The 17,054-nt window shown below is 40.0% G+C and overlaps 1 protein-coding gene across 5 annotated transcripts in view; it reads left to right on the top strand.

The window, feature by feature from the left end:
• The window catches only part of PALM2AKAP2 (PALM2 and AKAP2 fusion), a 478,191-nt gene that overhangs the window by 29,292 nt on the left and 431,845 nt on the right, over nucleotides 1-17,054 (top strand). The window lies entirely within an intron of this gene.

Raw genomic sequence — 17,054 nt, 5'->3', positions numbered from 1 at the left:
TATTACAAGACCTTTCTACTCTCTCCTGTGGGACCAAACTATTCAATAGTCCTGTGTGATCTCCAGGAATTATTCTTCCTATTCCTTTCTGGTGGTTCTTTTCTTGGCTTAGGGTTGTTTTCTGTTAGGAAAGCCAGATCTGCACTCAGCCAGAGAGTCAGGGTGACCCCTCTGCAGATCTTTGGTGCTCACTGTCTGTGCAGCTCCCTTCTCTATGGTAATCTACTCAGCAAACTCTGCAGATCTTCTGGATCTCCTAGACCCCTCCACTCAGTGAGACCTCCAGGCTCTGTGTGGGTTCTGCCTCCAGTCAGTTAGCTGGTGCAGCAGTAGGACTTACCTTCTTTGTTATCCTTCCCTAAGAGAATACAGTCCCATACTGCCTGTTGTCCAATGTGTGAAAACTTGTTTCATATATATTGTCTGATATTCTAGTTGTTTAAGAAAGAAGGGCAAATCTGGTCTCTGTCATTCCGTCTTGGAGGGAAGCAGAATCACTCTTTGATTTTTAAACTTTAATAATTTTGTCATCACATCAAACTTTCTTCCTCTTCTTTACCCCCAATTCACCTTAGCTGCTGTCCCCCTCATCTTATGAAGGTGTGCTGGTTTTTTGAGTAACTCCACCCTCATTTTTATTAATCTAAAATTCACAGGTTCAATTTTAGCCACACATACTTGTCTCAAAAGTAATTTTTACTTCTCAAGACAAGAAATATATCTATAACTTCTCAACTATGATTAAACTTTTTTTTTCCTGAATATTCTCTTCTTTTTTCTCGGCACCATTCCTGTTTTTATCCAGGAGCAAGTAGGTTGGACTTCTTAATGCTCCTGAAATTAAACCTATAAAGTTCTTTGAATTACAACCAAATACAAAGATCTGTTTTGCAGTAGCTAGCCTCATTTTGAAACCTGAAATATCATGGTGACTGTGGCGAGTACCTAGTCATTTCAACCCAAACTAATTTGTTTTCCTTCATTATCATTCCCTTACTCCCTCTAAGTCTTTGATCCTCATAGTTTCATTGCAGTCAAGGTAGAATTGGATCCAACTCTTGGATATATTTGTGCTGTATTTTCTCCTTGTTACTCAGCTCGTAAAGATAGATCCCCTCTTTGTAAACCAGTTTTTCTGTGAACTTTAATCCTCAGGCAGGGATAAAGTAATATGTGAAACAGCACAAGGAAGAGTTTTTACTTACAGAGGATGGTATAAACAATGTGCCAAATTTTTTTAAATTGGGAGACTGAGCCAATATTTCTAGAGATGTGTATCATTGAAATATTCTCCATTTCTAAGACAAATGTTTTAAAAATAAAATAGGAAAAAATGCCCAGTGGAACATACTATTGGCTGGTTTTTGTTACACTAATAAAATAAGGTATATTGTAATCTTTTAAAAGTGCATTATATTAGGTCCAAATGAGTCAAAAAATTTTTAAAGTTGTTGAACGAAGAAACAGAGAGACGTTAAGTGCCAAATGGACCCTCAGTTTATGTCAAAATGTAACTAAGGACTGTATAATTCTGTACTGAAGGTCAGTAATTTTTATATAGTTCTTTAACCCTTTTAGATAATTTAGGTACTATTTGGTATAGGCTTATTATTCCTTTAGCATGTATAATTCTTAATGGCATGGTATGTAGGACATCATCCCTCTTTCATGAATGAGGAAACTGAGGCTTATGTGACTTGGCCAGAATCCCTTGCCTGGTATCATACACTGCTTTAATAAACACTAGTAGTGTCCTTTGATGAAACATGGAGAAAATATATATCCTGATTCTGTTTACTTCTCCCAGTCTCTACAGCTACTACACTAGTTCACCGAAACTCCCGTCTGTATAACTAACGTCCTTCCTTCCACTCTTGTCCATCTATAATCCATTTCTACACAGCAGCTAGAGTGATTTTTAAAAAAAAATATAGGTAAGAGCATGACATTATCCTTAAAATGATCCCATGACTTTCCATTGTACATATAAAATCCGAATTCCTTACTATAGTGTATATGTTTTGATGCTTTGGGCTGCAAGTAAATAAAAAGTTGACTAACGTAGCTTTAAGTGATAAGAAGATGCATTGTGTCATAAATCTGGAAGTCCATAGGTAGGTCAGGCTTGGTACAAATGACAGCCAAGGATGTCTTCTAAGATCCAGGTTCTTTTTGTCTCTGGGCTCTGCCTTCCTCAGGGTTCATCTTATTTGAAAACCAGTTTACTTCCTTATCAGGAGATGGCTGCCAACCACTGGGCTACATGCTTCTGTCCTCAGTAGGGAGGGGAGAGAAAACCTGTCACTGCAGCATAAGGCATGTGAGGATCTGGGACTAATGGCTGACACCAGGGGAATGCCATGTGTAAACGCTGAGATTAGGATGCTTGCTGGAGCTAGAGCTGGAGCTGGTGTAGACACCTGAAGTTCTTTCAGAATGGAGGAAGGAGGGTTGGATGTTGGGTAAGAAACTAACAGTGTGCACTACACTTGACCTAGAAGGGCCTTTGTGATCTGGCCCCACCTGTGTCTCTGACCCCAGTATATATCACTCCATCCTTCTCTCCTTCACTAACTCCAGCTGCAGTGGCCTTTCTGTCCTCAGATACCCACTCTTTCTCATGACTTAGGCCATTTGCACATGCCATGTCCTCTGCCTGGATACTCTGTAATGAGATATTTGACACCTTCATAATACTCAAGCTTCAGTTCAAATATCACTTCTTCAGAGAGTCTTCCTTCACCTTGTAATCTAAAATATTTCCCTTCCCATCCATTTCCCTCCTTATTCTACTCTTTATGACAACAACTTCTTTTATTTGTTCCATAACACTTGCCACTCTATGGTATTTTACTGTAGATATATTTGTTTACCTTGCTTATTTTCGATTCCCTCTTTCTCCCCCTTCCCTACCCCACAACTGGAATGTATGTTCTATGAGAGCAGGAGTTTGACCGTCTTGTTCTGAGTATTCCCAGCTCCTAACACCTAGTAGGTATTCAAGTATTGGTTGCATGAATAATTAAATAAACAAATAAATGAATTTATATAACTTTCCTCAAAACACCAAGAGAATTTATATGGCTAGAAGTTACGTACAGGCTAGACCATGGTGCTCAGATGAATACTTTAAAACTTCTCCTCTTTGGTTAGAATTAAAAAATGTGAAAATTTGTCATGTACATATTTCTCTGAAGAAAAAAATCAGCCTCTAAGAAAAATAATTTTTATGTATCATACACAATTGCTTCTTAAATTACTTCCAAATGATTTTCTTATGTGTCATACACAATTACTCTTTAATTCAGAATTCAGGAAAATGCCAATCCACCTCATTTATAGAAATTTATTTATTGAATTAGAAAGGAGAAACAGAGATGACAACAAGCTAGAGAATATAGTGGAAAAAAATCCCATTTGCAACAGCAACATGAAATGTAAAATATTTAGTAATAAGCTTAACAAAAATGTTTAAGATCTGTATGAGGAAATCTTCAAAACATGATTAAGGGATGCAAAATTAAATTGAATAAATGCCTGTTTTGGAAGGAATACTCAATATTATCAGATACCCATTCTCCCTAAATTAATCTATAAGTTTAAAGTAATGCCAAAAGAAGCACTAAAGGTTCCTCAAGTATAAAAGGAAAAATAAATCTGCCAGAGTGGAGAGGAGGATTCTAAAAAGGAAGACCAATAATCAGTGACTCACTCACCAAATATTAAAATATAAAACAATCTTAATTTGAACTATTACCGGGGCAAACTTAGAAAATGAAGACATCAGTGAAAAAGGAGAGTCTAGAAATACACCCAAACAAATAAACTTACTCTATCATAAAGGCACCGTTTCATTTTAGTGAAGAAATGATTAATTAATTAATGCATGGTGTTAGGACAAATGTGATGCCATCTGGAAAAAAAATTTTTTTAAGTTGGATCCTTACTTTACTCCTTAACGTCATCATAAATTCCAGCTGGATCAAAAGTTTAAATGTAAAAAGTAAAACCATAAATGTCAATTTAAAAAATCACTAAAGAATTTTTTTTTATCATCCTGGAGCCTTTGGAAATGTGACACAAAATTGAGATGCTATTAAAAAGAGTGATACATTAATTATTAAGGTATTTTTCATTTTCTTATAAAATACCATAAGCAAAGTCAAAAGTCAACTATGTATATAGTGTTTTTCCACTATAAAAGGGCTAATGCCATTAATATAAAGAGCACTCAGGAATCAGTAAAAAAAAAAAAAAAAAGACCAATAGCCAAATAGAAAAATGGGCACAGGGCATAAATAGGCAGTTCACAGAAAAGTAAATAAAAATAGCTTTGAAACATACTAAAAGATATTCAAAACTTCTCATAGCAAGAAAAATGTGAATTAAAATTGCAACAAGGTGCCATTTTCTATCTGTCAGATTGACAAAGACTAAAATGTTTAGTAACATTTTCAGCAAGGCTGGGAGAAGACAGAAACTCTCACGTTTTGGGTAGGAGTGTGAATTGGAGAGCAATTCGGCAATATCTATCGAAATTTTAAATATTTATAGCTTTTGATTCACTTGTTCCACTTCTAGGTATTGATCACTTCAGTGGCACTGGCACATATACAAAGGCTTGTGTCTATGAGGGTATCAGCATTTCTTGTACTTGCAAAATTGGAAAGGACCTAATGTCCATTGCGGTGCTCCAGCTAGATCACCTTTTCTGAGCTACAATATCCATCTCCAGCTGCTCTTAATGGCTTACAGCTGCACCGTTCTCCAGAGATTTATCCTCGACTGACCAGGACCCTTCTTACCTGGAAATGCCTGAAAGGCTACCCCTCGATGGAACCCAAAGCCAACGTCTGACCTATATTGTGGGACAGAATCTCAACACTCTTTCCTGGTGCCATGCACACTCCAGAGCTCCCCATGGGATCAGGCTGAGGTTAGAAGTGACTAAAATCACGCCTTAGCTTCTTCCCCAGCCCTGTCTTTTCTCCGTGGCTTCTGTATAGGTTTCTTTTGAAAGCACTTCTCAGGAAATCACTTGCACACGAATCCCCATCTTGGGCTCTGCTTCTAGAGAATCCAGTCTAAGAAATTCATTCACAAGGACTGGTTAATTAAATTATAGTATTCTGCATAATGGTGTACTACCTAGACATGGAGAAAGGCAAAAGCTCTCTGAATACTGATATGGCATGATCTCCAAAACAGAGTGCAAAAAGCAAGTTGCAAATAACTATGTGTAATGCACTACCATTTATGTTAATATAGGCAATTGACAAATATGTTTGAATATGCATAGAATATCTCTGCAAGTACAGCCAAGAAATGATAATAGCCTTTGCTTAATGCCAAGGGGAGCCAAATTGGGGTATGTGAGATGGGAGGGAAGAAGACAGAGTTTGCTATATATTGAGTTGGCCAAAAAGTTTATTCGGGTTTTTCTGTAAGATGTTACTATATACTCTTTTCTACCTTTTAAATATTCCTCCGTGGAAATGAATTGCCTATTAAATTATATTAACAGTGTTAAAGCAAAAACCATTAGTGTTACGAAATAACTTAGGTTTAGGAGAATGTTACTTCTCAGAAGTCTTTTCTCTTGCCCTCAGGAATAGATTACATTTTTAAAAATTAGCATGTTAGTACTCTAAATGGAAACGTGTTTTTTAAGTCTCTGGAGAATGCTTAAAAATTATCTTATTTTCTGTATCTTAAGAATTCTCTCTGCAATTTTGTTAATTGACTTAGTAAACACTTCTTATCAGTAATGCCATGGTAACTTACAACTGGCCCTTTCCAAGTTATCACATTGTCGAGTATCTTCATACAAATGAATGTGATTTTCTGAACTTGAACTTAATGACCATTCATTTTACTGCATTAATTATGATGGATTTCCTGCCTCCTTCATGCCTATGACCACATAGACACACCATGATTAGTTATGTTTGGCCTTTGGCTACAAATTATACACACATGTTTGCTGTGAATTGTACATTAAAGATCAAACATCCTGGACTTAGGGCTTAAACACAGAAAGTGATGACAATGCATAGTCCTGAAACTTGAGACCACACATCATCTCTGCCTCATAAAACAGACGTCATGACTATGTAAAAAAAACCTTTTTGCAGCTAAAACATAATAGAAGGTATCTCATGCCTCTCTCCCTGTCCAGCCCGGAGACCAGGAGGTATAACAACCCCCAGTTTGGCTTTTATCCTTCAGCTGCATGGGTGCTGCTTTTGAAGGCAGGCGAAGTGCTCTTTCAAAAAGTGCCTCACTCTACCAGCTCCCCACCCCACTTCTCACTCCTGCCACATTTGTAATATCCACTCACAAAACACAGGGCTGGAAGACTGGTGTGAATGCGTCTTGTCTGGGTGGCCTGTGTTCTTCCATTCATTCAATAAGCACTTCATGAATCCTTCTAGTACCTAGCCCCATGGAGTTTAGATTTACTCTGAGGCAAGACAGTAAGCAAATGAGAGTCGGACAGTAAGCAAATGTCCTTTTCATGTACAAAAAGGAACGGGAGAAACGATGTGTATGTGTGTGTGTGTAAAATGTAACAGTATATGTATATATTATATATGCCTATGTTTATATTATTGGACTACACAAAATTTTAAAACTGTGCACTAGAAATAGCACAAGAAAAATGAAAGACTAAAGATGACAGCTTGATTGTAGCACGTATGACATGAAAAACTGGATTGCTCTTAAAAATTAATAACAGAAAGAAACAGCTCAATAGAAAAATGGACGAAAAACATAAACAATTCTTAAAAGAATGAGCACATTAAATCAGCGATGAGATACCATTTGCGTCCATTAAACTAGCAAAATGTTTTAACTCTAGGACCTCATGAGGCAAGAATGAGGTTGAAAGACTCACACGTACAGCAGTTAGTGGTGTAAATTGTCTGATGGGCAGTTAGACTGTGTAAATCAAAAGCCTGAAACCAGTTTATGATACTTGACTCTTCAGAATTCTATCTTGAGGAAGTAATCAGAGATGTAAATAAAGATTCTTGTACAAGGATGTTTATTGTAACACTATTTTATTTTATTTTATTATTATTAGTTTTTAAAGAAATAATATTGGAAGGACTTCTTTACTTTTTTATTTTTTATAAATTTATTTTATTTATTTATTTTTGGCTGTGTTGGGTCTTCGTTGCTGTGCGCCAGCTTTCTCTAGTTGCGGCGAGTGGGGGCTACTCTTCGTTGCGGTGCGCGGACTTCTCATTGTGGTGGCTTCTCTTGTTGCGGAGCACGGGCTCTAGGCACGCGGGCTTCAGTAGTTGTGGTGCCCGGGCTCAGTAGTTGTGGCTCGCGAGCTCTAGAGTGCAGGCTCAGTAGTTGTGGTGCACTGGCTTAGCTGCTCCGCGGCATGTGGGATCTTCCCAGACCAGGGCTCGAACCTGTGTCCCCTGCATTGGCAGGCGGATTCTTAACCACTGTGCCACCAGGGAAGTCCCTGTAACACTATTTATAATTATGAAAAATAGCAAACATCCTATTCCAAAACTAGATGTTAAAATCTACTAAAGAAATTATAGGATGGAATATTATTCTACCATTAAAATTCATATTTTCAAAGAATAAGCATATGAGAAAATACTTAAGGTATATTATTAAATGAAGAAAGCAGGTAAGAACAAAAGCGAGTTAGTGATATGCACATAGACAGAAAGGAATAAGTCAAAACAGTGAGTGGTTACTTCTAGTTGATGGAATAAGGAGTGATTTTTATTTCCACTTTGTTTTTTCTTTGTATTTTCCCATCTCAACTGTGAACAAGCATTATTTTGATAATACATTCAAAGCTTATATCAAATGGTAAGGAAGAGATGTAAATACCACCCACTTCATTCTGCACCCAATCTAGATATTTACAGATGAATGTGTTTTAAATGATTGTTTGTTCAAATCCTTTAAAGGTTCCTGATGTCCTTCTGAATACAGCTGCTGTCTCACAACCTCTCAAAATTCTTCTAGGATGTAACTTGTTGTTCACAGTTCACACCTCCAGTGTCTCATTGGAAAGTCTGGGCAGTTTCTAAACAGTTACTTGAAAGGTTCTCATCCTCCTTAAATGTGTATTTGAAAGTTGTTGCTGGATGTCTCTATCACACCGGGAGTTCATTAAAGGTGGAGGGGAAAGAAAGTCCAGGAAAGTGGATGCATTATTTCCTATTTCCTTTTTGTCCACCTCGGCCATCTTATGTTTTCAGTCTGTGCAGTTGAGCACCAGATAAAATTATCCTTTCACTGGAAAATCAAAACATGAGCATGGTTGGCAAAAATACAGTAAGTCAATAATATGACTGGAATTGTAACAAGGACAAAGTATGGGAAATCACATATGGTAGACATGGACATTTAGGCCGAAATGCAACTTTTTATAGCTGGGAAAGAGGAAACACTTAAAAAAAGATTTTGCATTCAGTATTAAATTTTATGGGATTATATAAGATTGGGATATAAACATTATAGTTGGAGACAACAGAACAATCTACAGTATTTTATGGCTATAAAATAAATCCTTGAGCAGGATAATAGAACTTAAAAAAAAACCATTTCTTAAAGTCATTTCTCATTTGGTTGAATTTAGAAATTCAAATGTACATACATTTTTAGCTTTTGCAGTGTTGTGGGTATTCAGGTCAGTATTCCCAGTGAAAATTATTCAGCATTATATAACTCATCACAAAAATATTTTTCAGGCTTCATTTGGCAGGAATAGTTTCAGGAACAGGTGTGTGTTTGTGTTGTGACTAAAAAGAAGGATTTTACTTATTACCTAAGTTTTCAATAAATGAGATCATAGAGCAGTCTCATTCATTCAAAACATTTTTATTGCATACCCAGTATGTTTCAGGCAATATGTTGTTGTCATTTTTTTTAAATGAAAGGCTTTTTATTTTTTTTAAAGATTTTTTGATGTGGACCAATTTTAAAGTCTTTATTGAATTTGTTACAACATTGCTTCTGTTTTATGTTTTGGTTTTTTGGCCCCAAGGCATGTGGGATCTCAGCTCCCCGACCAGGGATCAAACCTGCACCCCCTGCATTGGAAGGTGAAGTCTTAACCACTGGACCGCCAGGGAAGTCCCCAGGCAATATGTTTTTCTGATAATTCCATTATGTCCTGAAAATGTTTTCAAATGGTATTTTGTAATGGCAAAATTTTTGGAAAAGTTCATAGGTTTGTACTTTTTTCATAATAGCATCTTTGTTCTGTATCAAAAAAGACAGGAATTGGGTAAATTCTCTTTTGACTTTTATGGCTAATGAATCCCTGGAAATAATTTGCTTATTTATTCAAATAAGAAATACAGCATTGGGCTTCCCTGGTGGCGCAGTGGTTGAGAATCTGCCTGCCAATGCAGGGGACACGGGTTCGAGCCCTGGTCTGGGAAGATCCCACATGCCGCGGAGCAACTAGGCCCGTGAGCCACAACTACTGAGCCTGCACGTCTGGAGCCTGTGCTCCACAACGAGAGAGGCCGCGATAGTGAGAGGCCCGCGCACCGCAATGAAGAGTGGCCCCCACTTGCCGCAACTAGAGAAAGCCCTCGCACAGAAACGAAGACCCAACACAGCCATAAATAAATAAATAAATAAATAAATAAATAAAAATAAAAAAAAAATAAATACAGCATTATGTAAAAGACAGGAGGGTGGTGTGTGTTAGTGAGAAAGACTATGCAGTATGGTTATATTTCATGGAATAGAAACCTTAGATTTATAAATTGAATATTCATAAGTGACTCAGGGTGATAGACAATGAAGATCTTTCATAGCAGTTTAAGAGGTAAAAAAAGTATTCTTTACCTGGACAGTAACTTGAAAATACTTTAGTTAATCTATGGAGGACATTAATTTGACTACACAACCCTTGGAAACCAGAAAAGTCATATTCTTTTTTTTTTTTTTAAAACATTTGAGTTAGCTGTTACACTTTTTTTTTTTTTAACTTATTTATTTATTTATTTATTTTTGGCTGTGTTGGGTCTTTGTTTCTGCGCGAGGGCTTTCTCTAGTTGTGGCAAGCGGGGGCCACTCTTCATCGCGGTGCGCGGGCCTCTCACTATCGCGGCCTCTCTCGTTGCGGAGCACAGGCTCCAGATGCGCAGGCTCAGTAACTGTGGCTCATGGGCCCAGTTGCTCCGCGGCATGTGGGATCTTCCCAGACCAGGGCTTGAACCCATGTCCCCTGCATTGGCAGGCGGATTCTCAACCACTGCGCCACCAGGGAAGCCCCGTCATATTCTTTTATTTCCTAAAATTTTATTCATCTTCTCTGAGCCCCTACACCCATGTCTAGGGAAATTCTATCTCAGTATGTTTTGTGGGCACTCTCCACTCCCCCTGACTAAGGGTCATCTAAAAGTTCAAGGGTCTTAAGTGGTCCAGACCATTGGGAAAGGATGTGCTCATCTTTGGTCCATGCTGACCGCTTCTGAAAATCTTCTTAAGCAGCCTTTGTGTCTTGGACCTCACCCTGGGAGCCTTCCAGCCTTGGGACAATGGTGAGGGGACATCTCTGAAAGAACACATAGAGGGCTTCCTGGCTCTGAGAGACTGAGATGGAGCTTAGGGCAGAAAAAGCAAGGGCCCAGGGGCTGAAAGGAAGAACAGAAGATGTCCTCCCTAGGGAGGTGCCTTAGGGAGGGAGTCACCAGTTAGACAGGAGGGCTGGTGCTCAGATATGGCAGGTTCTAGACCATGGCTGTGAAGTCCTTGGATTCATTTCCAAGTTTCTCAGCTTTTTAGCCTGTAAAGCCATAGATAACCAGCCCCTCTGAATGACCTCCCTATGCACAGTGTGAAAGTGATTGAAATCAGATGCGCCATGGCTGTGAACTCACTCATATAAATATGTAAATTGCTGACATGTTTCGCTCAAATGGGGAAAGGTAGCAAATGTAGTCCTTGGTACCTCATTGCAGGGAGAGAAATTTGCAGAGAGAGGATACTGCAGAATGGGAACTCCGATGGGAAATGTCTGTGCCTTCACAGATTTTCAATGCATGGACACACCATAAGTCATCTTTAGGGAGGCCACCAAGGCCATAGGGAGCTTAGTGGGGGATCCAGTAGGTGGCCTCTGGTCACTGTTTCAGGGCTGCCTTTTCTGTCATCTCAAGTGTCTCACCCATTGGTCTCCTTTCACATCTGTAACAATCTCCAAACTTACCTCTGCCGCCACCTACTTTCCCCATTCCTGCCCTTCTGCCCCAAAGGATCTGAGAGAACACATAGCCATAAAGACCTGGCCCCCTATGAGCTGCCATTCACTTCAACTTGGCTCTCACCAGTGCTTGACAAGTCTTCTCTCCATTTCTCCTTGGCAGGTCTCCAAAAGGGCTGTTTTAAACTATTTTTTTCTCCTTAGTCCCCACAGTCCTACCTGCTGAGAGTTAAGATGGTAAAATATGGGAGAATGTGGATGTGGGCATCAATAGCTTGGCACTCACAAGTCGTAGGACCTTCACCAAGTTTCTTAGCTGCATCTGGAAAACAAAGATGATAATAAATAGAACTTAACCTCTGAGCATTTGTGAGTCTAAAAAGAGAATATCTGGAAAGCTCTTAGTGCATGAGGACTGGGCTCTGTGAAAGTCATCTGAGATTGTGGGTAACCTCCCTTCAAATGAGTGAACAACCTCATTCCTCCTTTCCTTGGAAAATGAAGCGCCCTCTGCATATTCTCCTTCGGCTACTTGATTGTAATTTCTACATATCACTCTCTGTCTGCTTAATCACCTTTTCCAAAATGTACCTGCAAACCTGTGTTCTTGGATTCCGTTGTTGGTGGCACAGGTTCCTTGTTACCACAGTTATCCCCACCTTCTCTGTGATCTCCCTTGGCCTTCAGGCAAACTTTGATGCTCTTGAACACACTTCTTGAAATGCTGCCCTCCCTTGGATTACATTGCACCATCCACTACTACGTGTCACTGTATTCCCTATTTCTTCCTGTGTCATATCTTAACACTTCAGTCTTTGCTTTTGTACCAATTCACTCCAAGAGCTTCCACAGGATGTTGAGTGGAACAAATCATTGCTAAAAGCCCCGCATTTGGAGAATAGCCAACAACAGTTGGAGGTGGATACCTCCCGTGACTTACCATGACGAGGCAGAACTGCCCAGTTAACTAAGGTGGTACTTGTCCTTTTCCAAATACAGCAAAATGGTTAAGAGCACAGATTTTTGGAGCCACACTACCTGGGTTTGAATCCTGACTCTGCCACTGACGAACTGTATGCCTTTAGTTGAGTTATTGATACTTAACCTAGTTGAGTTATTTAACCTCTCTGGTTTCTCATCTGTAACATACGGATAATAATAGTACCTACTCTTTAGGGCAACTGGATTAACCAAGTGCATTATCAAGAACAACAGCTGTGGGACTTCCCTGGTGGTGCAGTGGTTAAGAATCTGCCTGCCAATGCAGGGGACACGGGTTCGATCCCTGGTCCGGGAAGATCCCACATACCATGGAGCAGCTAAGCCCATACGCCACAACTACTGAACCTGCACTCCAGAGTCCGTGAGCCACAACTACTGAGCCTGCATGCCACAACTACTGAAGCCCGCACGCCTAGAGCCTGTGCTCTGCAGCAAGGAGAAGCCACCACAATGAGAAGCCTGTGCGCTGCAACGAAGAGTAGCCCCTGCTCACCACAGCTATAGAAAGCGCGTGCACAGCAACAAAGACCCAACACAGCCAAAAAAAAAAAAAAAGAACAACAGCAGTATCTTTATAATTTGCCAATCTTTCTGCCTTGTCCCCAGTCCCAGTGGGGGAGGAGTGGCGGAGTGAAGGAGTAAACCATGTTTCTCTCCTCACTTCACATCTCCCCAGCAAGGAGGCAGAGGTGTACAGGAGAGCAGGGTAGGGAGGAGATGAAATTTAAATCATATTTGAGATTGAAATGTTCAAGTGACTTGGACTTTTAGTAACTTGTCAGAAGGTGTCTGGAAAGCTATGAAATCTGTCCAAGATGTAATTAAGAACTTTTTAAAAAGGCTTATTGCAGTTTTGGAGGAAAAAATTCACATTTTTTTACTTTACCAGCTTGATTTCTCAGTGATTGAGGATGATGACGACTATGATGATGGCTAACTGCATCAGGATGGGTTTTCTTGGATACCCATGGCAAACTATTAAGCTTGAAAATTTTCTTATTACTTTATGCCCACCATGATGGCTATAATTATTAACACAGACAATAACAAGTGTGGGTGAGGATGTGAATAAACTATAATACTCATATGTTACTGGTGGGAATGTAAAATGGTGCAGCCACTTTGGAAAACAGTTTGGCAGTTCCTCAAAATGCTAAACATAGAGTTACCACATGACCCAACAGTTCTATTCCTGGGTATCTCCCAAAAGAAGTGAAAACATATATCTGCACAAAAACTTGTCCACAAATGTTCACAGCAACATTATTTGGCTATTATTATTCATAATAGCCAAAAAGTAAAAACAACCCCAATGTCTGTCAACTGATGAATGGATAAACACAATGTGATATCCCTATAATGGAATATTATTCAGCCATGAAAAGAATGATGTACCGATACATGCTACCACATGGATGAACCTGAAAAACATTATGTAAAGTGAAAGAAACCACTCACAAAAGCCTATATATTATATAGTCCCATTTATATGAAATGTCCAGAATAGGTAAATCTAGAGAGACAGAAAGTAGATTAGTGGATTCCTAGCACTGAGTGTAGGGTGGGGTGGAAAGTGACTGCTAATGGGTATGAGGTTTCCTTTTGGAGTGATGAAAATATTCTAAATTTAGATTATAGGAATGATGGCACAACTCTGTAAATATGGTAAAAGCCATTGAATTGAACACTTTAAATGGGTGAACTTTACGGTGTGTAAATTATATCTCAGTAAATGTATAAGAAATTAGTTTATTTTCTGCAGCTTTTGAATGGAACCACAATTGCCTTGGGCTTTATGCTTTAGAATAAATAACCTTTACCTTTTCTCTCCACATGGTTTCACTCACCAGTCAGTGATAGTAGCAGACAGTTGTCATATTTCTGGCTTCCCAGCACTTGAATCCATTTCCAAGTTTGGGGAAACCCCCATTCATGAGTCTTGGCTGGATGCGCCAGCCACTTCTCATTCTATAAATGGAAAACACCAGATACTTTCCAAAGGTCAGAGGCACCCAACCTAGGCTTGACCAACCTGCCCCAGACTTGTAGTTAGGCAGTAGGGATAGAGGTATAGAAGAGGGAAGAAGTAAAGAAGTGGAGAGTACATTCTGAACGAGGGTGAGAGCAGTGGCAACAAGCAATCTTGTCCAGGGACGGTGTTTGTGTCCAGTGCCAGGCAGTGGAAGCAGTGCAAGGCATAGCCTGCTGTGCACAGCAGCAAGGGGTGATCTCACTGGATTGATTTTTGGCTTGATTTTGGCTGTGATTGAATGCTGCTTCCTCTTCTGGTCCTGCCTGTTTTCCAAGCCTGGTTCTCCAACCTTCCTAGCAATTGTATGAGCAGGTGAATATCCTTCCAACCAATTCGTTTCCTTCCATGATCAGTTTCTCTGCTTGCAACTAAGAATCCTTGATGCAGTCAGCAAGGCAGGATGATTTCATCCCAAAGGGTCTCCGGGATTCATCCTTCAGATTCTGGAGGCATTCATTTCTTCAGTGCCTCCTGACTACTTTGTGCCATCCGTTATCTCATTTATTCCTCACAATAACTTAGTGACATAGACACTATGACTGCCTCTTCCATAAATGAGGAAAGAAGCTCATTGGAACAAACAACTTATAGATTCAAACCCAGGCTGAGCCCAGGGTCCTTTCCTTTAGAACTTTGTGGCCCCTTCTCCATTTTCACTGCCACATCTCCTCCATCATCTGCAGAACAAAAGGGCCCAGTCTATTCCTCCCTCTGTTCCTTCCTTCTTTAAATCATTGTGGGGGGCTTCCCTGGTGGCGCAGTGGTTAGGAATCCACCTGCCAATGCAGGGGACACGGGTTCATGCCCTGGTCCGGGAAGATCCCACATGCCGCGGAGCAACTGGGCCCATGAGCCACAACTACTGAGCCTGCATGTCTGGAGCCTGTGCTCCGCAACGGGAGAGGCCGCAACAGTGAGAGGCCCACGCACCGCAATGAAGAGTGGCCCCCGTTCGCCGCAACTGGAGAAAGCCCTTGCACAGAAACGAAGAACCAACACAGCCAAAAATAAATAAATAAATAAATTAAAAAAAAAAAACTAAAAAAAAAAAAAAATTTAATTAATTAAAAAAAAGAATCATTGTGGGCATCATTGCCAGTTTCCTTCATAAAAGTACTGTTGATCCCTCTGTACAAGAGTCTGTAACTATTCCTCTAGATGCTCAGGCCTCAGAAAGGCATTTACTGCTCACATCCCATGCTTCCTTCTTCTCTGGCCATATCTCTCACTAACTCTCAACAAGCCCATCTCGTGCCCAAAGGTCAACCCCTGTTTTCGTTTAGTCTGGCTCAATTCACTGCAGACAGTAGGCCCTCGATAAACCTCTTTAATCTGGAGACAGACTAAAGACAAAATACTGAATTCACTCCTCCATTGTAAACCCCAGATTCTATGGCAATGATGATGTGGGGAACAATAAAATAAGCATCAGGCATCATATGACAAAGTCTATTGGAATGTGATATTCTTGGCAGGAAATCACTTCAGAGTGGAAAATGTTTGCTAAATATAAACACTGCAAAGGCATGTGTACCACCAAGACTTTATTATTAGATTCCCAGGGATTTTTATTTAGAAGCTGCAGAACTTGCAAGGCTGTACAATTCCTGGAATGGAATTTAGGTTGACTTTCTGAAATCAATTCAGGCAATACTTTCATACACATGAGCGTTCTTAGAAAGTCTCTGAGCGTCTATTCTTACTCACTTATACTGGTGGCAAAAAGTCCCCAAATAAAATCATCATGAGGTTCTGCCTGTTTCCTGCTTTAGTTGCACTGGAAATCTTCCCAGGAAACTCATGGACTTTGTAATTTCTCCTCTGCCTTTCCCATTGCCATTGGGTAGTTGAAGCCTACACTCAGGGCAAGGTCTAGGATGGTATTTGTGATTCTGCCCCCAATTCCAGTGTGGAGGGGGGTGGTTTTCTTCACACCAGCAGGCAATTCTTGGACACCAACAGGCTGTACGAGAATTCAACTCAGTTCTGACATTGTCTATCTGGTGATAGCATCAGATTCCACAGGTTAAGTCCTGTAAGACTCTGCCCCCACTTTCCACCCACTTCAGATGCTAGTTGACAGCCCAAGTTATCACCAGTGCTTCTGACCCACAGTCTATAGATAGGAAGTTCCAAAACCCACTCTTTGTACTTCAGACACTTGTCACAAGTTCAGGTTGTTACCTATACTTCTGTCCAACTGGCTATAAATCTGAGGTTCCCCTAACCCCCTCCTTGGGTTCAATTAATTTGCTAGAGAAACCCACAGAACTCAGAACATGTTACTTACTAGATTACCAGTTTATTATAGGAGGATATAACTCAGGAACAGGCAGGAAGAAGAGATGCCTAGGGCAGTGTATGGGGAAAGGTCTTGGAGCTTCATGCCTTGTCTTAGTGCACTACTCTCCCCAAATCTCCAACCCAGAACTTTCTGAACCCCATCCTTTTGGATTTTTATGGAGACTTCATTACACAGACATAGTTGATTAAATCATTGGCCATTGGCAATTGAACTCGATCTCCAACCCCTCTCCCCCTTCTCAATGTGCGGAGCAAGGGGACTGAAAGTTCCAACCCTCTAATCTCACAGTTAAGTTTCTTGGCAACCAGCCCCCATCCTTAGGTGACCTGAAGGCCTTCCAAAAGTTGCCTCATTAACATAATGAAAGATACATTTCCTCTCTTATCACAGGAAATTCTAAGGAATTTCAGTGTTAGGAGCTCTGTGCCAGAAACTGGACAAAGACCAAATATATATGTTTTATTATAAATCACAATATTCACAATATCACAGATGGTATGAACCAAAATGAG

The sequence above is a fragment of the Eubalaena glacialis genome, chromosome 9 (assembly GCF_028564815.1).
Source record: "Eubalaena glacialis isolate mEubGla1 chromosome 9, mEubGla1.1.hap2.+ XY, whole genome shotgun sequence".
NCBI classification, from domain to species: Eukaryota; Metazoa; Chordata; class Mammalia; order Artiodactyla; family Balaenidae; genus Eubalaena; species Eubalaena glacialis.
The sequence above is the reverse complement of the archived record's forward strand: the minus strand, read 5'-3'. Positions and strand labels throughout refer to the sequence as shown.